The 24,198-nt window shown below is 48.1% G+C and overlaps 1 protein-coding gene across 1 annotated transcript in view; it reads left to right on the forward strand.

The window, feature by feature from the left end:
• The window catches only part of LOC138510522 (zinc finger protein 417-like), a 318,227-nt gene that overhangs the window by 185,939 nt on the left and 108,090 nt on the right, over window positions 1-24,198 (forward strand). The gene's annotated exons all lie outside the window — the stretch shown is intronic.

Below are 24,198 nucleotides of genomic sequence, written 5' to 3' on the forward strand. Positions count from 1 at the left end.
TATTTACATTGCATACTAGCACTCCTCTCCGAGATTAGTGTTAAACACACTCGGCCTGTGCAGGACTAGTGATACCAGCATGCAAGGATGTTTCCCATTGAGGGACGCAAAGTGGCAATCATCAACTTTATGAGGGTTATCGTATATTTCCAGCACTTACAGCAGTGACTCTCTCAATGCTGAAAGCAAGCGTCCCCAAACAGCACGATCCTCCCCGCAATGAGAGACAATGAAGGACTCTCCCAAAATGGGAATAAGGCCAAGACAGAGTGCGGGTGAGCGTAAATGGGAGTTTATCAATCAGAATTGGGCATGCAAAGAACTCTGCAAACTCCGAGAGCGCTCTGTCTGACAATAGCAAAGACAGGCGTATATATTTACAAAAAACGTCATCAAAACCTACATACTATAGGGGGCACAAGTTCATTGGGATTGGGTGGCGACGACTAACTATAGGTGCTGCTGCGGTGTGGTTGGTCTTGGCTGGAGGACGTCACTGGTCACCCTCGTGGGTTGGGCTGGGCCTGGCAGGTCGGCTTGAGTTCATCCGGGCGGTGTTGGTGTGCCGAGGCGGCCTGTGGCAGAGATGAATGCCTTTTCTGACTTACTTGCCCTCTGCCATGCACACTGCAGTCATTCAGTCATTTACAGTTCTATTCTCTTTAGTAAATCTTTCAATAGGTTAATGCAACACAGGAGGAATGCACCTTGTGAGGGGTCTGGAGATAATATATCGTGGCCTGGTTACTCGTGATCTGTTGACCGGGACCGTAGGTCGAGGGGCTAAGCTTCGGGGACTGGGGCGGGTGGTACAGGTCTTTCTGTCTTGTTAGAAGTGGTTATGGATGTTTCGCTGTGTGTTGTCAAAGTGTTGGGTGTCCTGATTGCACAGGGCCATAAGTCTGAGACAGTCCGGTGGGTTGTGGGGTTTACGAGGGGGCGCTTGAGTTTAAACTAAGGTTTACTGTTGTGCTGTAAATAATGCAGGTGGCTGGCCGCGGCCTCGGGTGCTGTAGTGGGGCTACAAGTCTTTGAAGCGGCTCCAGTCGGGTCGGGGGAGGCGTGATAACGCAGAGCGGGGCTCTGTTCTCATGTCTTGGCAGCCTTCTGAGGGAGGGAGGGGGATACATCGAGACCTTGTACGCTTTCACAAAGGTATCTCCCTCGTGTGTTGCCGAATATAGGTAAAGACATCGCAAACATTTGAATACTTTCTATAATACTTATTTAAAATCACTTCAAAACATGCATTTAACCTTTGCTGGGTGCGTTTCGATTATACCCAGTCCGAGCACCATATTTGTACATTATATTCTAGCAGCTACAGTGTTTTAGTTACATGCATATACATTCGCAGTAAATGAGGTAGTGGTTAGATCAGTGGAGTACATAGAAAACGACCCGCCACTGTACGTGACGGTGGTGGCATATGAGGGGCTCAGACATTCACACATGATAAGTGCACTCTCGCGCATTCTTTACATAAGTTCATAGTATAGTTGCATCCGCTTTCTCGTGTACTCTAGCAGCATTAGCTTTAGTTATGGCGCGAAACCACGTGAGGTAGGCTGCCCAGTGATACACGCAACGAACAGATCCCTGGAGCGTTCCTTTATCATTAGCATCCACCTGCAATGGTGCGAGCTCGCCATAGCTTATATCATGGGAGCATACTCTCTCATTTTAATACCTTCTACAGGCGTTTGTATTTTATGGAAGAAAGAAATAATGCAAGAGGTCTTGACATTAATACATAAAGACTGTCTGCCATCTGATGACCATATTACTGTTCTTTTCATTTCCCAGGCCTGCTGGCCGGGTCATGCTAGGAGCGATGATACACTGCGGGAGGTGAACTGATACAATGTTAGTGTATTACGCTAGCTCATGTCCGTCTTGTTCGTGGGAACGTGCTCGCAGCGGATCTGCCAGGGTGCTGCGGCAACAGGGATGTTCTCCAAGGGTGGGGGCCGCGCTACAGTGCGCTGAGCTCACACCATCTTTACCGGGCAAAGAATGGTTTTTGGGCCTAGCTAAATTTGTGTTGTAATCAATACATGTGGGCATTCGATACGTGTGGGCAATGTCTCCAGTGGGTGAGCCCTCCACCACCTGGGCCCGGGTGGCATGAGGGAACGCCCAATGGGCCATAGCCCTCACCTGGGGAAGAAACGCAGGCGAGAGGGGTCTCCTGGACCAGCCCTCCCCCACATTTCCCCCCTTTCGTTACTTAAGTAACGAATTCTTTAACTCCTCTATCCTCCTACACTCTGCTTCGTCCATCACCGCCTCATCCCATGCAGGAGTTCCTTTGATAGGCATCCATGCTCTGCACACCCCCCTTAAACTCTCACCTCTCCTGGCGTATTCATCTGGAGTACACGTAAGATATATGCACCCACCATCTCCTTCCAAATCTACCCACACTTCCTCGTACCATTCTAGTATGCGGGGCTCTTTGATGGTGGTGTGCCAAAGCTTATCTACAATATCCTTGTCGTGGTACATGGGCACCAGTTGGTACCTGGGTGTGTTGTCTACCCCTGTTTGTACTTGTGCTTCTTGCATCGTTTTTATTGTACCGTGTGAGTTGCCCATTGTCACCATCATCATTGCACCATTTGGTACTGCGTTAGCAAAGACTCGAAGACCCACCTGGCATAGGCAGAAAATCAAAAGGAGGAACACCACAGCTGGCATCAAAAATTTCATCGTTGTTCCAAGCCATGAGGGGACCCAGGAGAAGAGGTTATCGAACCATGTACTATCTTCTGCTCCGCCTTCCATCTTCATTTTTTCTCCTAGGTTGTGGACTGCTTCGATCACATGGGACAGGGAGCCGTTCTCTGCGTCTTCAGAAGGTACGAAAGTGCAGCAGGCACTTCCTATTTTTCGGCAAACACCGCCGTCCATCGCCGTCAACAGGTCCAGGACATACCTGTTTTGCATGGTCATCAGTCGCAAGGCTCTTAGTTCGACCTTTATTATGTTAAAACCTTCTTCAGTGTCGTTCGCCAGCTGAATTAATTCCCAGCGGGTTATCTGGAGCCATTTTGCGTTAGCCCTTGCTTGGACACTGGATACGAGCGAGGCAAAAAATGTTTCTGCTGAGCTGAATAATCGATATTTGTCTGGGATCTGGGCCAATAGTTCTGATGATGTCTTTGATATATAGTTTGATGCTCGTCTGTTGCGGGTCAGCACCTCTTCCTTGCTTCCAGAAGACAGGACATACATTTGTGGTTCTGCAGTTGGTTGGGCCACACTCTGTTGTGTGCCTTCCTGTGTCCTTTTGCTTCCATCGATGTGGCTTTCTGGTATCACCATCAGAGCTGAGTGCAGAGTGGCCATTGAGCAGCTGCCACTCCACGACGGGGGGAGGTGTAGGTATGCCTGGTTTCCACATACCCAATACGTGTCCATAAGGGCCGCAGTCCCTTTTCTTAGGTCTGGGATAGTGAGGGTTTTGTTGCACTTCTTGTTCGTCCCCATGGACGTTCTCCCCTCTCCTTTGAAACATAGTTCATAGTCTATTTCATTCTGCAACTTGAAAGGCTTTTCGATGGGCGTAACCCAGGTTAGTTTTGAAATGTGTTCTCTCCATACGGGTGTGCATGTTTCTTCTATCCATTGCAATTTCTCCGGTGCCACACCCCTCAGTGCTTCAGCTTTACACATTACTTCTTCATTCTTCCACTTGTTATCAGAAAAAAGTGTCCCTTCGATTGCAAAAAATGGTTCTTTCAGACATACAACCCCTGACGGTTTTGGGTAGCACGTTTTCTCGTTCTGCAGCATTTGAAAAGTCACTTCATGTGCCTGGAAGGTGTTCTTAATTCTGCATAATGTGAGATGAAGGAGACATTGGGCATCTATAATCGGCAACTCTTTGGGTAACAGTACTTTGGGTGTACCTGATGCGTGAGGGATGAGGGAGCAAACATAACAGCTCTCGTTTGTTGTTTGTTTAGCTGTGGCACTCATGTCTGCATACCACTTATTTGTTTGGTGGGGGTGTCGTGGGTCTTCCATCTTATCTAGACCTAGCCCATAGTACTCATCATACTTCCTCCTTCCTGCTTCCCTCTTCCGTCTATTGTTCTTATTCCTCATATTCTTCCCGATTCCCTGGGCAAGAGACAAACTAGACCCCCCTTTCTCATTCCCGCCCCCCTTCACCCAGTCATCATATAATATTTCATGTGTTTCTCTCATTCTTTGATTCTCTATGGCCGTGGGGGCAGGTTGGCTGGTGGGGGTATTATACAACCAGGATATGGCAGAGGGATTTCGGTCGTTTAAGCTGTGAGCATTGTAATTAGACATCTCAGGTGGGGACAGTGTGTTGTTTTGTCTTTCACCCTTTGGCCCTCCATCGTGTGAGATGCCAACATTGGATGACGTAGTATAGTAGCCCCACACAAGTTTAGTTCCATCCCATATCAAAAAATCACCTTCCCTTGTAGTTGCATTGACACTTGCAGTTGTATTGGTCCCAGTAGTTGTGTTGCTCCCTCCCCCCTCGTTCATCTCGATAGAGATGAACGCTATGAACCAGTATGTAACCAGACCAAATAATAATGTAAAAAACAATATAATGCACGCAGATAGTCCACATTCATACGAATATATACATTTCACAGTTAACCATTCTCTAATTCTAGTAAATCTATCCGTTGCAGGCCGCCCGTTAGATGCCATGGAAGATCCTGTTTTAAGATATAAAAGTGCATTGAGTGCATACATGTAAACATTTTGTTGGCACCATCAGTGCCAATATACATGTGACGGGTAATGGAAGCGGGTGGGGATACGGGGAGGGGTATTCACAGACAAGGGTGTATACAAGCTCATAGTTTGGCATTCCATTTAATATATGTATATATATATTCACACTCAACAAGATGAAAGTTAAAACAAAATTTTCCTTTTTTTTTTTTTTTTTTTTGCATCTTTATCAGTTGTGCATTTCTTCAAATTCAGTACCAGCACATACACGCAAGTTCATATTCAGTCATTCTGCTCAGTTGCAGCGTTTGCTGTTGTCTGTGCCTCCCCATCTACCTCCTCTTGTACGTTGCTATATGCCTTCCGTACATCGGTCAAGTGCACCCAGTACCTCAACCCTTTGACCTTTACCGCCGTAGGCGTGCAAAATATTACTTCATATGGGCCATGGAATCGTGGTGCATTCCACCGACGCACAAAACTTCTGACATATATCCAGTCGCCTGGCATTAGCTGTAGTTGTTGCCCTGGCTCCGTGACAGCGCCTGTTACATTTCCCTCTTCTCTAGTGAAGGGTGGGGACAATTGCTTTGCTATCACGCGCGCTGCCCTTGTCAGTTTCTTTAAATAGTCTGTGAACTCATCTCCCAATATCGCGGCGCTTCTGTGAGCGTCTGAGTGTTCGCGCAGTGGTGAATGTGCTGTGTTCATCCGTCTCCCAGTCACGATCTCGTGCGGGGACAAATGGTGGTCTTTGCTTGGCTGGTTTCGTAACTCAAATAGCGCAAGCGGTAGGCAGTAAATCCAATTCTTTTTTAATGAGAAGCATAGTTTTGATAACCTGCCCTTCAACAGTCCGTTCATTTTTTCCACTACGCCATTACTTTGAGGATGATAAATTGAGCATAATTTATGTTTTATTCCCAACAATGTAGTCACTTCCTTAAAAAGCTCATTCACAAAATGAGTGCCATTGTCTGAGCGGATCATGTCACAAATTCCCCAGCGCGGGAATACTTCCCTTACTAGGAACTTGGCGGCGCTCTTGGCATCGGGGCGCGCGCAGGGTCCTGCTTCCACCCACCTTGAAAATGGGCACACGACCACAATCATGTACCGTGCACCATTACACCTTTCCCCCATATCTGCGTAATCTATGTGTAGTTCCTTGAATGGGCCAATGGGTTTAGGGATTGTTCCCCGGAGAGTGCGTAATGTCATCCCTGAATTGTATATTTGGCATGTTGTACATTCCATTGCCAATCGAGACACATGCTCCTGGAGACAGGGCACGAACCATTCTTCCTGTATTTCTGCTGCGATGTGTTGTTTGGTGTTATGTGCAGGGAAGTGTAGCTGTTGAAATGCAATCTCTAGTAGCTGAATTGGCATTACCACCTTCCCCGAGTTATTTTGCCTCCACAGCAGGTCTGTTCCTGACTTGCTGCACCCTCGCTTTGTCCACAATAGTTTTTCCTCTGCACTGGCTCCTTCCTGCAATTCTATTATTTGTGGTATGGGCATGACATTATATCCCTCTGGGGGCTCTTCGTTTGTTTTGTCCTTAAGCATGTATTCACCTGTGTCATTTTTCTGAAAATAGGAAGCCTCCTTGGCGGCAGCGTCCGCTGCCGCGTTCCCTAAAGACACAACATCTGTGTTGGACGTATGTGCTTGGCACTTTACTATTGCTACTGCAGTGGGGTTTTGCAGGGCCTCAATTAACTCTTTTAACAATTCTGCATGCTGTACAGGTGTTCCATCTGCCCTCCTAGAGCCCCTCCGCCCCCATCTTGCTAGGCCTCCATGTACTGTCGTTGTCATGTAAGCTGAGTCTGTGTATATCGTCACTGCACAACCCTTTGCTGCATGTAGTGCTTCTATGAGTGCAATCAGTTCTGCTGCCTGCGCGGAGTAATGTGATGGGAGAAGATATTGTACCAGTGTTTCATACTCACCGTCTTCTAACCTCACCACTGCCATGCCAACGTGTTTTTCTCCCATGTCCGCGTCAATTGATGCGGACCCATCCACAAAGTACACTTCCCCTTCGCTTAGAGCGTTCTCACACACCACTGTCTCCTCCCCGCTTCCTCCTGTGTAGGTTGCGCAGTCGTGGTTCTGCATGTCTTCGAGCGTGCACGCTTCTGTAATGAATCTGGCGGGGTTCACTGTCTTGCATCTCACTATATGGATGTTGGCACTGGACAGTATAATCTCGTAGGCGGTCGCCCGCTGTGTGGTCAGTGTGCTTTTTGATCTCTCGAGTATTGCAAATAATGAATGTTCCACAAACAATGTCACAGGGCAGCCCATTACTATTGTGGCACTTTTCTCAATCGCGAACGCGGCTGCAGCGAGTGATTGCTCGCACGCGAAATGGCCCTGCATCACGGCATCTAAAGTGCCACTATAGTAAGCCAGTGGCTTGTGTCCTAAGGATGTTTTTTGTGTCAGGACTGCTGTCATCAGTGTTTCCTTGCAGTGGGAGAATAGGTAAAACTCGCGTCCATAATCAGGGTTTGCGAGTACTGGGGCGCTTGAAATCAACTCTTTTAGTGTTTGGAAGGAGGAACTCATCTCTTCCGTCCATTCCACCTTCCTGTTCTCCTGTTGGGCCACCTTTAATGCTTGTAATAAGGGCCTGGTGTATGCCGCATAATCTAATATCCATGCTCGGCAGTAATTGCACATTCCCAAAAATTTCTGCATATCTTTTACTGTTGTGGGTTCTTGTACTGATCTTATGGCTTCTACCCTGTCTGGTATTATTCTTTTTCCATCTCTCGAAATCAGCTGTCCTAGGTACAGGACCTCCGTCAGACAGTATTGTAGCTTTCCCTTGTCCACTTTGTACCCCTTGTTGGCCAGCAAAGTCAATAATGTTATGGAATCTGTTCTGCATGCCTCTTCGTTTCGTGCGCAAACTAGTAAATCGTCTACGTACTGAATAATGGTGCTCTCAACTGATAGGTTTCCTAGGTCTTCATGTAATACGCGATTGAAGATGCTCGGGCTCTCGCAGTAACCCTGTGGTAATCTGCAATGCTCATACCTTTTACCCCCCAGTGTGAAGGCGGTAAGGTATCTACTCTCTTCAGCCAGGGGTATAGAGAAAAATGCGTTTTTCAAATCCACTACTGTGAAATGTGATGCCTCTTTCGGGATGCTGCATAGTATTGATGCGGGGTTCGGGACTAGAGGGAACTCCTTCTGAATTACATCATTGAGGGGGCGTAAGTCCTGTATCATCCTCCAAGACCCCCCTTTTGCTTTTTTGATCGGATAAATACAAGTGTTACATGGGGAGTTTGAAGGCACTATTATCCCTTGTGCTAGTAGGGCATTTATTGTCTCTTTTATCCCTTCTTCAGCTTCACGAGACAGAGGATACTGTTTAACTCGTGGTAAAATTGCTCCTTGTTTTAGCTTTATTACCACAGGCTGTACTCCATGCAACAGTCCCACATCATGGGGGCCTGTTGTCCATAAGTTGTTTGGTACGAGCCTCATGTCGTCATCAAAAAACGACGGTGGTGCTCCTACCACTGTCATCAATTGGACGGGAGTCTCCCTTGCTTGTATTAAAATATCACAGGGCATCGCTATTTCCATCACTATTTCACCATCCCCTTCTGAGTCTGAAAAGAGATCCTCATCTGTTACCTCTCGCAGGGCGATGTTGGTGTTTGTGCATAGCACTGTGCGCCACTCACACCCTTCCTCGTCCACTCCGATCACAGCTATTCTTTTTGCTGACACTTGCACAGTGTGCAAATCTAACGATACCACTGATCCTGGTGCTGTGTTGGGGCATACTATGGGGCGGAAGAGGAACTCCGCCGGGATCCTCCAGTCCATGCTTCTCAGCTCGGGAATTATGAGGGCCAGAGTCTTCAGCCCTTTGATAAATATTTCCTCATTTTGTGGCAGTCCTCGTATTTCCTGCGTGGTTGTGTAGGCTTGCACTACCAACATTGCACGCAAGGGGCATATCCCTCTCTCGGTAAATGATATGGTCATGTTGAGTTTACTCAGGAGATCCCTCCCTAGCAAGTTAATTGGGGAATGTTCGTAATACAATAAGGGTGCCTTCACAGTCTTACCTCCCACTGTTACATCCAAAGCTTCTGTGTAAGGAACTTCAACTACAGCCCCAGAGAACCCCTGCGTCTCTAACTTCCTGTTAGATAACGGGAATCGGCCCTCTCTGATACATGATTTCTCCGCTTCCGAATCAACCATGAATATAAACTGCTTGTCTCCTATCTGCGCCCCTACCAATGGTTCCTCTGCTGCATTGTAGGTGGTGGATAGAACTGGACACGCAAGTGTTCTCTGTGGGCTGTCCTATGCGGGGTATCTCGTCGCCCCTCCCTCATTAAAGACATTTCCGGAAACTACCGACATGCCGCTGTAAGGCGCTGGCGCGGGGGCCCCGTTTGCTGTTGTCGCGAAAGGGTTACCTGGCGTGTATTGCATGCTGTCATTGTTTTGGGGGTGGTTCTGTGTCCTATACTGGTGTCCTTGTTGCTGGCCCGTGGTACCCTGGCCGGGGTTTCTTAGTTGCTGCTGTCCCATTGGGAGACCGTATGGGCTTCCCGGGTGTGGATGACCATAAGTCTCCCCCTCCTGGAACCCATTGTTTTGTCTACTTCTGCACTCCCTGGAGTAATGTCCCCATCGTCCACAGTTCCAGCAACTCCCTTGGGGGCCCCTGGGACCCTGCCATCCATTTCCTCCCATTCCCCCATACCCCTGTCCGCCTCCTCTCCGCCTCCTCTCCGGCCCCTGTACCCACCTCGTCCCCCTCGAGGGGTCCACTCTTGCCACTGCGGGCTTCCACCTTGCTCTTGCTCAGTCCACTGCCGCTGTGCTGGTCCTGCCCAATTAGTTGCCACCCTTCCTTGGAGTGCTATCAGCCCCTCCTCCTCCTCCTCATCTCCCTCTCTACTGTGTGGGAGCGCGGCTACTGCTGCTGCAACCTTCATTAACTTTGACTGTACTAACTTCGCCTCGTCTGCCAATCTTTTCTGCGCCACCTCCTTCTCCCTCTCCTTGATTCTTTTACAATGGTGTACTATTATGCTCTGAATTTCTGGCCATCCCTTTGCTTCAATACCTGCTATCTTGTCAAGCGCCTTCTGCACTTCCTTTGGGAGCCCTCTCTTTATAATAAAATAAAATAAAGATGTCGATTGATACCCGTTTCTGCTCTCCACATCTCTTGGACCCGAAAAATATAATCCATAGCCTCTTCCCCGTCATTCATTGTACACTGCATCACTGACTGCAAGTCCGGTGTGTCTGGGAATGTTTCGCGTAAGGCATCCCACACCCTGGCACGCACCGTGTTAAAGGATGCCCCATCATGGCGGTCACAGTCTAACGTTACTCCCGGGAAACCGGCCTTAACCCATACCCTTTCAGTCTGGTCACCTACTGCTGATACGAGTAGACTTTTTACATCTCCTATGGCTAGGGGTACCCCGGCAGTATGTTTCTCAAAGGCATATATCCACTTACTTGCCCCTCCTGACAACGGGGGCAATAGCTTTAATAAATTGGCTTTATCCATCTGTGCCCATGGGATATAGTTAGGCCTCCCTCCTCCCCTGTGTATCAACGGGAGCTGTAGCCTTCCTTTTGTCGTTCCGTCCGGACCCGTTTGAGCTGTTGATGTCCCTAGTGATGCCATTTTTCCCACTCTGTTCCTTAGTCGCCCCGTCCACTCATCATCCAAGGTTCTCAGTGAACACGTACCTTCCTCCCCTTCGCTTCCCCCTCCTATCGCCATACTCAACCTGTCGCTTTCTTCTACCTCGTCCCTTATATCACACAGCAACTCCTCTCTAATTCCCCCCCGCCTTTCTTCGCTTGCAACATCTCCCTCTCCGGGCCCTACTTCTATTATTCGCATTGGTTCTTCCTCAATTCTGAACAAAATCTCGCCCTTTTTCCACCCATCTTCGGGCTTTCTATTTTCACCTAGCGCTCTGGACGTACGCCCTGATCTAGTTGCATCTAGTGCTGTTCGTTCGCATATGTCTTTTATCCTCGAGAGCTCATCCTTTGCTATCGTCAGTCTTGATTCTAAATCATCTGTGAGCTTCTCTATATCTACCCTTTGTGCGCCTGCCTGGGCTCGCTCCCTCGTGCTTTCGTATGGCGGAGGTACCGTGGGCCGGAGGGGTGTAGTATCTCTCGGGGGAGGTATGTAAGTGGGATCACTGTACCCCTCTGCGGGCACAGGCTTCTTTATTATCGGGTACAAACTTATTACCTCTACTGGTGGCGCTACACTTGAGCCTTCTTTGACATCTCTTTGTATTAGCAGTGGATTGTCTGTGGTGGACGGGAGATCAGGATTTAGTGCTGGTGTCTTAGGCGGTGGTATCTCTTCAAATAACCTCCAAAGATCTAATATTTCCCTCCTATTTTGCAGCTGCTTTCCTTTGTATTTTAGATAAATGCATGTGGCCACTGTATCCAGGACACTTTTATCAAACGACCCTCCCTCGGGCCAAATCTGAGTTAACCCCTCCCCCTTTAGCTCGGTCACCCATTGGTCGTGATATTTTTTAATCCGCTCCACGTATCCCGGGAGATTCTTACAAATATGTGATAAGGGTGTTTCAGCCCCCATCTCTGTGCCCTCCTAGTGCTGATGTGCCTAGTGTGTTTGCAACTACAATGTAAATGTCGTATCAATATTATTCTTTATATTTTACTTCACATTCAATGTTGGGTCCCTTTGGGCTCTCCCCCTCCCTGACTGCACAATACAAAACTGGCCGTACACAATGTCTATTATGTTCTTTTTGAGGGGCACATACAAGAGCAACCCATCCTTTGGTTTGACAATGTCAGACTGGAAATCAAAAGGGTACTCACTCACTCCACTATATTGGCGTTATCTGAAGAGAGAAAAAACTTTTATCCGACCACACTTATTATGACCATTTAACTATTATGCACTTATAATCGTTCACACATTCACAACGTCAAAATCTCTTCTAGCACATACGAGGTGCACACACCTCTTGGCACCATTCACCATTCAAGCTGCCCTCCCTTTCCTCCCTAGCCGGCTGTCCCTAATCGCCTCATTTGAATATCTAGATGCGCATATATATATATAGATATTAACCTGTTTTCCCCTCCTTCTAATAGGACTTTGTTTCTCTTACTGTCTCCCCAAGTCTGTGCTAATCACAGTTCTTTATTCTCCCCCCTACCCTTAAGAAAAGGAAAAAAGTAATAGCGGTCACTAATGTACTCTCAGTGTCCCCTTTTGCTGAACACTTTTATTTTATACTCCACGTCTTCATATATTCCCAGTACTAGTCAAGATAGCACTATGCGGCGCCGCCTTCCACCCCCTTTCGGAGCTAGGTTCCCGTCACTTTTATCTCTTATTCACCTCTTAATCCTAATGGCCATATGCAAAGAAAAAGCAAGGAAAATTTAAGATGATCTTTAGTAGATCTGCGTACCCCCTCTTCGTTTCCTGTCCTACACTTCACTCCCCGCCCCCCTTAAGATCGCTCGCACTCAGTACTCACGTGCCCGTCTTGAACCGATACTCTCCGAAACTGGGTCCGTCCAGGCAGTGTCGCCGTCAGCTGAACAGTCAGCCCCGGCTCCGGCGAGCGGTACTCAAAGGGGATTTTTCAACCGGGATCCCGTACCCCCTCTCTATTGAGTGTACCGGTCGCCGTTGGCGGGCAGCCTCCCGGAGCCGGCTCACCGTGCGTATCCCTTTTCGACCGGAGATTCTCGTGCCAAACGGGGACGGTTATAAGGAGTTTAGGAAGAAATAAAAATCACGCTATCGGGGTCACCACTGAAAGCAAGCGTCCCCAAACAGCACGATCCTCCCCGCAATGAGAGACTATGAAGGACTCTCCCAAAATGGGAATAAGGCCAAGACAGAGTGCGGGTGAGCGTAAATGGGAGTTTATCAATCAGAATTGGGCATGCAAAGAACTCTGCAAACTCCGAGAGCGCTCTGTCTGACAATAGCAAAGACAGGCGTATATATTTACAAAAAACGTCATCAAAACCTACATACTATAGGGGGCACAAGTTCATTGGGATTGGGTGGCGACGACTAACTATAGGTGCTGCTGCGGTGTGGTTGGTCTTGGCTGGAGGACGTCACTGGTCACCCTCGTGGGTTGGGCTGGACCTGGCAGGTCGGCTTGAGTTCATCCGGGCGGTGTTGGTGTGCCGAGGCGGCCTGTGGCAGAGATGAATGCCTTTTCTGACTTACTTGCCCTCTGCCATGCACACTGCAGTCATTCAGTCATTTACAGTTCTATTCTCTTTAGTAAATCTTTCAATAGGTTAATGCAACACAGGAGGAATGCACCTTGTGAGGGGTCTGGAGATAATATATCGTGGCCTGGTTACTCGTGATCTGTTGACCGGGACCGTAGGTCGAGGGGCTAAGCTTCGGGGACTGGGGCGGGTGGTACAGGTCTTTCTGTCTTGTTAGAAGTGGTTATGGATGTTTCGCTGTGTGTTGTCAAAGTGTTGGGTGTCCTGATTGCACAGGGCCATAAGTCTGAGACAGTCCGGTGGGTTGTGGGGTTTACGAGGGGGCGCTTGAGTTTAAACTAAGGTTTACTGTTGTGCTGTAAATAATGCAGGTGGCTGGCCGCGGCCTCGGGTGCTGTAGTGGGGCTACAAGTATTTGAAGCGGCTCCAGTCGGGTCGGGGGAGGCGTGATAACGCAGAGCGGGGCTCTGTTCTCATGTCTTGGCAGCCTTCTGAGGGAGGGAGGGGGATACATCGAGACCTTGTACGCTTTCACAAAGGTATCTCCCTCGTGTGTTGCCGAATATAGGTAAAGACATCGCAAACATTTGAATACTTTCTATAATACTTTTTTAAAATCACTTCAAAACATGCATTTAACCTTTGCTGGGTGCGTTTCGATTATACCCAGTCCGAGCACCATATTTGTACATTATATTCTAGCAGCTACAGTGTTTTAGTTACATGCATATACATTCGCAGTAAATGAGGTAGTGGTTAGATCAGTGGAGTACATAGAAAACGACCCGCCACTGTACGTGACGGTGGTGGCATATGAGGGGCTCAGACATTCACACATGATAAGTGCACTCTCGCGCATTCTTTACATAAGTTCATAGTATAGTTGCATCCGCTTTCTCGTGTACTCTAGCAGCATTAGCTTTAGTTATGGCGCGAAACCACGTGAGGTAGGCTGCCCAGTGATACACGCAACAAACAGATCCCTGGAGCGTTCCTTTATCATTAGCATCCACCTGCAATGGTGCGAGCTCGCCATAGCTTATATCATGGGAGCATACTCTCTCATTTTAATACCTTCTACAGGCGTTTGTATTTTGTGGAAGAAAGAAATAATGCAAGAGGTCTTGACATTAATACATAGACTGTCTGCCATCTGATGACCATATTACTGTTCTTTTCATTTCCCAGGCCTGCTGGCCGGGTCATGCTAGGAGCGATGATACACTGCGGGAGGTGAACTGATACAATGTTAGTGTATTACGCTAGCTCATGTCCGTCTTGTTCGTGGGAACGTGCTCGCAGCGGATCTGCCAGGGTGCTGCGGCAACAGGGATGTTCTCCAAGGGTGGGGGCCGCGCTACAGTGCGCTGAGCTCACACCATCTTTACCGGGCAAAGAATGGTTTTTGGGCCTAGCTAAATTTGTGTTGTAATCAATACATGTGGGCATTCGATACGTGTGGGCAAAGTCTCCAGTGGGTGAGCCCTCCACCACCTGGGCCCGGGTGGCATGAGGGAACGCCCAATGGGCCATAGCCCTCACCTGGGGAAGAAACGCAGGCGAGAGGGGTCTCCTGGACCAGCCCTCCCCCACAATGCCCTTCGCTTATTCGATTCACACAAGCGATGTGAGCACAACCCCAGGGAAATTATAATCCAGCGTGATTGATCGATAATCATTAGAATCATTAACAGATAGGAAACCTTAGTTGCCACAAAAAGATGTGATTCCCAGAAATGTGAAGGATGGCCTTAAAACAATCTGATAGCTTTAAATGGGGAGGCAATAAAATCTCCAACATCTGCCTCAACACCACCCTCCCTAAATGTTTCTACTGGTTTCCCTGTCGGCATCTCCCAACATGCCTCCTGCCCACAACTCAAAATGCAGCAGCTCAGCTCCTTTCATTTGAAAGCAACTCTGAATGCTGGTTGGTGAAGCTCCTCAGCTCCAGCAGGAACGCTGGTTCGCCCTTAAATCCTTCCATGTTCTCTGTGATAAAAGACATCATATTTTTCATTCTCCACTGGCTAGGTCCTGTGCTCAAATACTTTCCAAAGGTGCCAACCATGAACTCAGGGGCCCCAAAGCACCTCCAAAGCAAAGGGAAGATCAGGGGGGACTCTTATCTTCACAGGCATTTGGAAACATTCAGGTGAGTTACGTGCAAAGAAAGGGGTCAAGGAGATGAACATAATGAGTGTAAAAATGCATGATAAGGACAATAAACATAGTTATTAGTGCTATATGTGAGAGGACAAGCAATGAGTAGCATTGTGGAACTAAGTGCAAACAATAATATAGGAGGTATCCCAAAAGAGTCATGTGGTTACAATGACCTCAGCCTAGCAGTTTTAAGCATCTTGTAGAAATTAAGGTGTTCTCAACAGCTCTAATTAATCCAGGTAAGTCATTCCTGAGATACACTCCACCATAAACCAAGGGTTCTTCATCTAGATTTCCTTTTCCTGAAGCAAATACCTTGAGCCAGCTGATCTCAAGAGCGGGCGGCAAAGAGTATTTTTTGGACTTTTTGTTTGAGGTAGGATGACTCCTGAATAAACCAGTAGGTTATAAAGTTGTGTGTGCACTTTGATGAATCCAGGAAATACGCCCCCCTACCCAGAGGGGAGCCAGCCCGTTTGGGACCACAGAGGTGATCCCGCTAAGCTTAACACCCCCTAGGGGACAGGGCAAGCAGGATTCCACTGGGAGTGACTCCCCTCAACCCCTCTTCCAGAGAGGACAGGCAATCCCTAAACAGGGATATGTGTTATCCTCCCTTGCTCAAGAAATTGATAGCTTTTTGAGCTTTATGGATGTTAATGGCTTACCACCTCCTACACCAATGTCTGGTATGTTTTCTGACCCTTTTTCAGGCCCCGCCCATGCCTCAGAAGAGAGAACGGTGCGTAGACCCACCTCCAGTGTTCTGGAAGATGAAAGACTCATTCAGCACTGCTATACATGAGAAGAGGAGCTGCAGAGGCAGGGAGACCTCCTCCTGAGAGGCATGGCAAAGAGAAACCAGCATACACCCAGTTTGCCAGATCAAAGCATGGTCAAGCCAGCGGAACGCTCATCAACCCTGCCAGGATATCGACCAGAGAAGCCTGGCTCACTAGAACCCCAAGCAGTGGAAAAATCATAAGCAGCTAGCAAATGGTGTAATGTGAAACTGATGCCGAAGCCCCACCGAAAAAGGCCAGAAAGGGAGCGCCAGGTCTGTAAAACGCTGAATGCTGAGAAACAGCCCAAGAAGAAAATCTGCATCTGTCTACTGGATGCCCAGCCTGGAGGATCACTGTGTGGAGACTGAAGGTTTGCAGTCGCTCCAGGGAACCGGGAGGAGGGTGGAAAGGCCCAGCCATAGCCCAGGGCAGGGTGTGAGACTGAAACACCCCAGTTGGGGAGAGAGCAATGAACCTACTGAGTGGGCTGAGAGGCCCGGGATCCCAAGACTTGGTGAGAGAAATGAACCCCCAGAGCTGGGTAAGAGAAAGAGGCCCGAAACACCTAGCCGGGGTAAGAAAAAGCAGACCCCAGGACAGGGTGAGAGTGCCTAGGCCCCAAGGCATGGTGAGAGCAATGAGACCCCAAGCAGGTTGAAAGGAATCAGACTCCAAGGTGGGAAGAGATACATCCCACCCCAGGGCAGGGTAAAAGAAAACAAGCCCCAAGGTGGGCAGAGAGACACCAAATACCAAGGTGGGGTGTGAGGCCCAAGGCCCCAGGGAGGGGTAAAACCCAGGAAATAATTCAGTGGAGAAAGTACCATGAAGTTCTGTGGTGGGGAAACCAAGAAAAGTATCTGGTGTGGATTTAGGAAACAAGCGGTTCCCAAAGGTAGAAGAAAACCAGAGATTGAGAAAAAGTGCCGGACCAAACCAAAGGGAAATAGACGAACTAAGAGTGACAGGCAATCCTGAGGAGATACTACTTGAAGAGACACTTGTTCTTCTGTTTTGAACTGTGCTACGGGTAAAGGAGCCCTTTTGTTTGATGTAAGACTGACACACAATCCCAAGGCGGATAAGCTTAGAGGGACATTTGTTGTTCTGATTTAAACTGTGGCAAGGAGTCCCTTTGTTTTGATAAACAAACATCGGCAGGTGTCGAAAAGCAGCCAGCATTCTTTCCTTTTGGGCAGAGGCCCTTACTCTACTTTTCTTAACGTTAGGCTTTTTTGTGTTCATAGTGGTAAGGAGAGTAATCAAGTTAAAATAGGTTTTCTGGATGGTGGGCTTTATTTACTTTGTAGGACGTCCTGAAGAGCACTCCTTTAGACACCTTTCTTTTCTTTACCAATAGGGCAAAGAAACTTAAGAAAGCATAGGTTTTTGGGGTTGTAATAAAGAACCTTTTGACTCAAAACACCACCCTGTCCGCCCTCCAGATTCTGATTTAACAGAGCACTTCGAGGGAGTCACTGCCAGGAAAGAAGGGCAGGAGTAATATGGTTCTCGTGTGCAAGGCCAATCCTTAGCCCTGCTGCATTGTTCTGTAAAGATGGGGGTTGATGGGTGAGATTTATATGGAGGAAAATGGTTGTAATATTCAGGCAAGAAAGGAGCAGGGGAGATGTCACTTGGATGCTTTGGGTCATGTTTAATAAGGAAATGTGTCCCTTAGAATCTGGAGTTGAAATTGATACTTCTTAATTTGCTTTAGGGTAGTTCTTCAAGCTAGCATGCTGTTACTCCGCTTCCTAAAAAGCTTTGTTTGTGTCCCACAGTCCCAGAGACAAACTGACGCATAGCTGACCGCAATCACCCCACCCCCTGTTCCCACAATCTAACTGCTTAAAGCACCAATAAATACCAAGTCAAGTCCTACTTTGAGAATAAGAACCTTTTAGATGGCAATCAGGCAGGCTACGCCCCCTATGAGTACTGAATGTGTTATCACTTGAGTTGTGGATGTCCTCCGATGCCTGGGCCGGATGACTCCCTATGATACTATTGATCATCTCATTTTTCTCTCTCCCATATGCACTGTAAGTGCAGATCAGACAGGGTGCCCGCGGCTCAACATTCCCCTAATCTCCTATTTCCTTCGGGCAAGATCCTATATGGCAGATTCCAGGCAAGGATGGACTTAAATCATGGATGATTGTGTGACATGTGCTGAAACTTAAAAAGTTGCTGACCTTCATACAACTGTCCAGGCTTCCTTGTACCATTGCCAGCCCTTTAGTCATCAGTTAAAAACCTCAGAAACCAAATCAATGCTAATGTCTCACCTGTCCCCTAGATTCATTGTGTAGTCAGCTGGTCTCTCTTCTGTCTCTAAATGCTCACAGTAGCTTCCATTTTCACATGTCCCTGCACTAAGTAACTCTTGTGAATGCACTGAACTTGGCCACTGTGGTGCTGTCATGTAAAGTAAGCATCGTAGACTGGGAAATTCAATTTATAAAACTATTTCATTTTTCTTTCTCTCAGTGGTATGGTCAGCATGTTCATTTTTTTTCCTATCAGCCTTGCTGTCATATTATTTGGTGTGACTGTCTCGAGAATCTTCACTCCAGGTTCCCCTCACAATGGGCAGTGGTTGTTGGCATGCAACTAGGATCCTTTGCTTCAGGTTCGGGATGCAGGGCAATTTCATTTTCTGACTCACAATGCTCAACAATAGCAGGTCTGCACTTGGGAACCTTCATTCCAGGTTCCAAAGTACAACTTTCTCTAACCACCATCCGCCCCCACAATGCTGAATGGTTTGCTGGTAGTCCCTTGGGACCCTGTACCTCAAACCTGGTTGGAGCACAGCTTTCTCACTCTCCCCGACTTGCCAGGTGAGAAGTTACAAACTTTGAAAGTCCCTCCCGTGTGACCTACCCACTGTCGTTGACATTGAAGTACTCGTCTATTTTGTCCCCTATTGTCTCTGCCATTATGACATCGTTTCGTAGCTCCCTTGGAAGAGTCCAGGCCCATAGTCCTCCTTGCATCCCCCATCCCTTTACTGTTTCAGTCAATGGGGTGTGATCTGACATAGAAATGTTCCGAGCTCCACATCCTCCACCCCACCATGCTAGACAATAACCACACATAATCTATTCTGGATAGAGTTTGATAGACATGTGAAAAGCATGTGTATCCTCTTTCCTCTCACTTTCTCCCCCTTCTTAACTCACCAAACGTCCCTTAGGGTCAAATCTACAAAACCCTCCTGCAATGCCCGGGCAGGGCCCTGCCGTCGCCCCCCCCCCCCCGACACCCTGCACTTCTGTCTATATTCGGGTTCCACACTAGATTAAAATCCCATGTAAGGATTATCTCAGCGACTGCAAACTTTTCCAATTTTGCCACTACATCTTATCCCTCACTTGGAGCGTAGACCGTTGCTAGGGTCACCTTTCTGTGCCCGACCTGCGCTTGTACAAATAAATATCTCCCCTCTGTCTGCCTGAGTGCAGAGCACCTTAGCTTTGAGTGAATCTCTAAATCCTATCAAGACTCCCGCAGATTTCCCCTGTGCATTTGCCTGAAATACTTGTGAAAATAGCCTTAATCGAATGATAGACCTATCAATTTTTCATGTATGCATCTCCTGTGGCATTATAATACCCACCTGACCCGTCTAATCTGCAGTTCGACTTTTTTGCGTTTTATTGGGGTATTCAGCCCCCTCACATTATGTGATAGAATCCTGATCGCCATTCACTAGGAAAGTTATTTTCCTCTTACCTGCTGCGCTCCCCCTGCCTCGTAGTAGAATCCCCCCTACTCTGTTGCTGTGGCCCCTCTTCCATTCCCCCTCTTCCCCTGTCACCCCCTCACCGCTCCCCCCTACACCACACCCCCTCATCCCACCCTTTCCCTCCTCCTCCCTTCGCCACCCAGGACCGAGCCAGAGATACTATGATACCCCCTGGACGCTAGCCAGAGGCTCTGGTTCAAATCTATTCCTGGGGCACACCACAGTGGAGGTGAACAACACCCCCTATCACATTCCATGGCCACTACTCCCCCACCCGCCTTCTTCCAGGCCCTATTCCTATCCTCACCCATTCGCTATAGCTCCCCCCCAGCTTTCCTTACTCCCCCCTTCTCCCAGCCCCCCGCACCTAGATTCTGCCTCCTTCCCTTGTATTGAGTCTGGGCCCCGAACCACCTTCCCGCACCCCTTCCTCCACAACTCTCCCGGGCAGGCCCATCAGCCTCGTCACTCTTCCCCCATCCTCCCCCTGACCATACCCAAGGTCTGCTCCCTCTTGGGGTGGAGGGTCTGACCCATCATGTCAGCTCCACGTCCTCTTCTTCCATGTGTAGGAATGCCAGGCCATGCGCACATGTTTTGGCTCGGTGTTGCACGCCATCCACCGCAAACAGAAGCTCAAAATGCAAGGTCCATTTGTAGGGGATGCGTTTAGCTATAAGAGCTTTAGTCACACAGCCCATCACCCTCCATTTTTGTAGGATGGGCAACGCCAAATCCTGGAAGAGCTGAATCTGGTAGCCATTTACTGTCAGGTTTACCTTGCCCCTAGCCACTCGCAGAATACTTTCTTTCATTTCATAAGAGGACAGGGCTAGTAGGACATCTCTCAGCCTCGTACCAGGCCTTGACCTCTTGGGGCCCACTCTATGCATATGATCTATCCGTATGTTGTCTGGTTGCGTGTTCATCAGCAGACTCCCGAAGCACTGCTGGACCGTTCCCTTCAGCTCTGGATCTGAGATTGATTCATTTAGACCTTTCACCCTAATATTTTATCCCTGAGGCCAGTTTTCCAAGTGTTGTGCTTGCAATTCCAAGTTATGGGTGGCCCTAGCTACGTGTTCCAGAAGCTCGCTATTCTGTTTTACCTCCTCTGCGATCTCAGAGAGTCCTTGTTCTGTGATGTCGACCCTATCCCCAAGGCACTTCACTTCTTTTAAGGAGCTTCTTAGTTCTTCTCTCAGGCTCATGAATTGCTCCTGGAAAGTGGCCACCATTCTCTCCTCAAGGTCCTTGAGGAATTCTTTTAGATCAGCCTTATTTAAAGCCATGGTGTGTGCGTGGTGATCCTTCTCCTCTCTCTCCTCTCCTCTCCCCTCTGCAGGTGGAGACCCTTCTTCCGTCCATTGTCTCCAGCAGCGCTCCAATTGTCTTCCTAGGAGCTGGGGGGAAGGGGGGATTTTGTGTCTGCCGCAGTGCCCTTCCCCTCCGCCCCTGGTATCTTCCCAGCCGGCTCCAACAAGCCTCTGCTAATGTTCTAGCCCGTTCCTCTTCTTCAGTCCTTCCCCACCCCCAGCAGTAACACCATCCTTGCATACCCCTGGGTCTGATATCTGCTCTGTGCACCTTTGCACCAGTCCCTTGCCTTCCGGGAACCTCGGTGTGGTAACGGCAGACTCCGCCTACTCGCTCCTGCTTCAGGTATCCCTGCGTCCCCCCCCACCCCCCCGAGTCTGGGAGCTAGTCTCAGACCCTGTGTTGTTGCTTATGTGCTCCCATTGAACCTTCCCTAAGGGGTGTCTGCCTCAGTCCCCTTTTGTCTTTCCGGACAAAGGCTGTGTCACTGTGGCTCTGACCCACCTTCGTTTTTTTTCTCCAGCTGTGTCTTTCAAGCGGATGTCCCACTGCACCCTCGTTTCCTGCCACTGATCGGCACCAGACGGGACAGCCTTCCCTGCTCCTCTTCTTCCAATGTTCATGTCGGATTATTTTTTAGGGGGAGGTTACTCGGAGTCTGCATTGTTCTCAGCACTTGTTCACCCCCAGATCTCTTCTGCTCCCCGAGTACCCCATTTGGGGTAGACACTCTTGCTGTACCCTGCTGGCCCCCACCTTGATGTCCCTCTCTTGGGCATCTTGCCCACCATTGGGGAAGGTTTTTAGCCAGCACTGGCAACAGCCAAGAAGCTGTGAGAAACCCACAATAAAACAACAAAGGCATAAATCCCCCGTTAGAAGATGTACACTGGGGAAAGCTTATATCCCGTATTGCCAACAGCCAAGAGACTGTCAAACCATACAGTGGTGACAAGGGTTCAACTCTCCCTTTTTGGGATATAAGCTGGTGGGGAAACTTGAAACCCAAACTGCCAACAGTCAAGATGCTGCCAAGAAGCAGTTAAGAGCTACCTTGAGAATAATTCTTCTATATCAAGTTCTCAGTTTAGGGAATACTGGAACACACATTACCAAGAGTCAAGAAACTATAAGAAAAGGCAGTTATTGTTCAGCCCTCTGTCCACGAGACATTGGTGTGGAGGATCTTGGAATCAATATTGCCACAAAGTTTGAGGCCTTTAGTAACCTTTTGTTCAATTCTGCTCATGTGCGTTGTGGAATTATACTTATACCTAAAGTACTTTTGAGTTATATACTTGTACGTGTTGGCGCTTGCCGCAATCTATTTACTATTAAGCATAAGCAAGCTTCACGATTTCTTTGCTTCTTGCGTTTACTTGCATCTGTACACGTTTAAGCTGACTCAATATCTTCATTTATTTATTTATTCATATTTCTAAAGCACACAACAGCCCATGGGCATCATGGCGCTGTTACATATAAAGACATTGAGCTGGTTACAGAGGAAGGCAAAAATGGTTACAAGGCAATTTGCTTTACCGGAGCATATTTGGTTACATATGCTGGCATTACAGACATAAATCGTTATGGTACAGTTGAAGGAGAGGGCAAGGATAAAGGTTATGTGAATAGTGTGGTTTTAAGGGATTTACAAAAGGAGTACAGAGAGGGTTCGGCTCTGAGAGAGTTGGGGAGAGCGTTCCAGAGCTTGGGTGCTATGTGTGGGAAGCCAATGCTGCCAGCTTTGGCTCTTCTTATAGTGGGAACTTGGAGTTGGTTAGCATGGTGGCTTCTTTTAGGATGGAGGGAAGAATTCTTGGTTATGGTTTCTGATAAGTAGGGAGGTGGTGTGTGATTGATGCATTTGTGTGTGGTGAGTATTTTGAAATTGATTCTTTCCTTGACTGGGAGCCAGTGTGCATTTCTTCGGGCCTGTGATACATGATCAAATTTGGGGATGTGCAGTTCAGCGCGGAGCTCATTGTTTTGCACTATTTGGAGCCTGTTTAGGTTTTTGGTTGACGTGCTAGCTAAAAGGGCGTTGCAGTAGTCCAGTCTGGCTCCTATGGTGGCTCTGGCGATGGAGAGGCAGTTGCGTGCGGTAAGGTAGGGTTTTATGGCATAGATGAGGTTGGTGGTCAGTGCGGATGCAGAGGAAATGGCGCTGACTTGTCTTGTCATGGATAGTGTGGCGTCTAGGTAGACTCCTAAGGTCTTCACGGCAGTGGAGACAGGTATGTTAATGTTGTCACTGGTCATGTGTGAATAATCTTGGCTGAGCTTGGTTAAAGTTTCGCTAGGGGCTAGGATGATGATCTCGGTTTTGTCGCCGTTTAGGCAAAGACCATTAATCACCATCCAGGTTTGGATAGTGGTGTAAATGTTGAGGAGAGCTTCTGTCTCTGGTGAGGGGGAAGAGTACTTGTGTGTCGTCGGCATAGTTTATGTAAGCTATGCCGAGAGGGTCCAGTAAGTCAAAGAGGGGTTTGGTGAAGAGGTTATAGAGGGTAGGTGCAGTGCATGACCCTTGTGGGACTCCACAGCTGATGGTGGTGGGGGGAGCGTTGGCCTGGTCATCATGTATTGGCAAGAGTTTCTTCATTTTAACATCAACTTCTTCATCGCGGGCTCAAAAATGTTATTCATCCATGGTCTCTCGTCTCTTATCAGCATTCTTAGGTCATTATATCTTCTATTTGTGCGTCAGTACAATATCTTATGACATCACCATTCATCTTCCTTCATTATCTTCGGATACTCCATTCTGACAACCGTCATTTTGTCTCAACTGTAAATATGGCTTCTCAATGGATACCTTACTGTCCATGTTTTCTTAGGTGTCGGTACTTCAATAGGTGCTGTTATTCTGATAGGTACTGGGCAGAGTCTATGTGCTGCTCTCTGCTGGTTTATCTGTTCATCATACGTCACATATTTTGGTGTGAAAGTACCGGGCACTACGAGGGGGGCAACTGGAGTGGGGGCGATACTTGACACTTCCTCTTCACGTGTGAATATGATGCTGCAATGGTTTTATAGCATAGCAACTGCAGGGGTGAAAGAGAATGGTAGAGAAGTAGGGGTATTCCGAAAACTGAAGGCCGCAAACAAAAAAGACTCTCTTGTTATGGGCGATTAAGTTGCCGCCTGCAATATTCTGAT

This window comes from Ambystoma mexicanum, chromosome 6p, assembly GCF_040938575.1.
Source record: "Ambystoma mexicanum isolate Mex_15411 chromosome 6p, UKY_AmexF1_1, whole genome shotgun sequence".
NCBI classification, from domain to species: Eukaryota; Metazoa; Chordata; class Amphibia; order Caudata; family Ambystomatidae; genus Ambystoma; species Ambystoma mexicanum.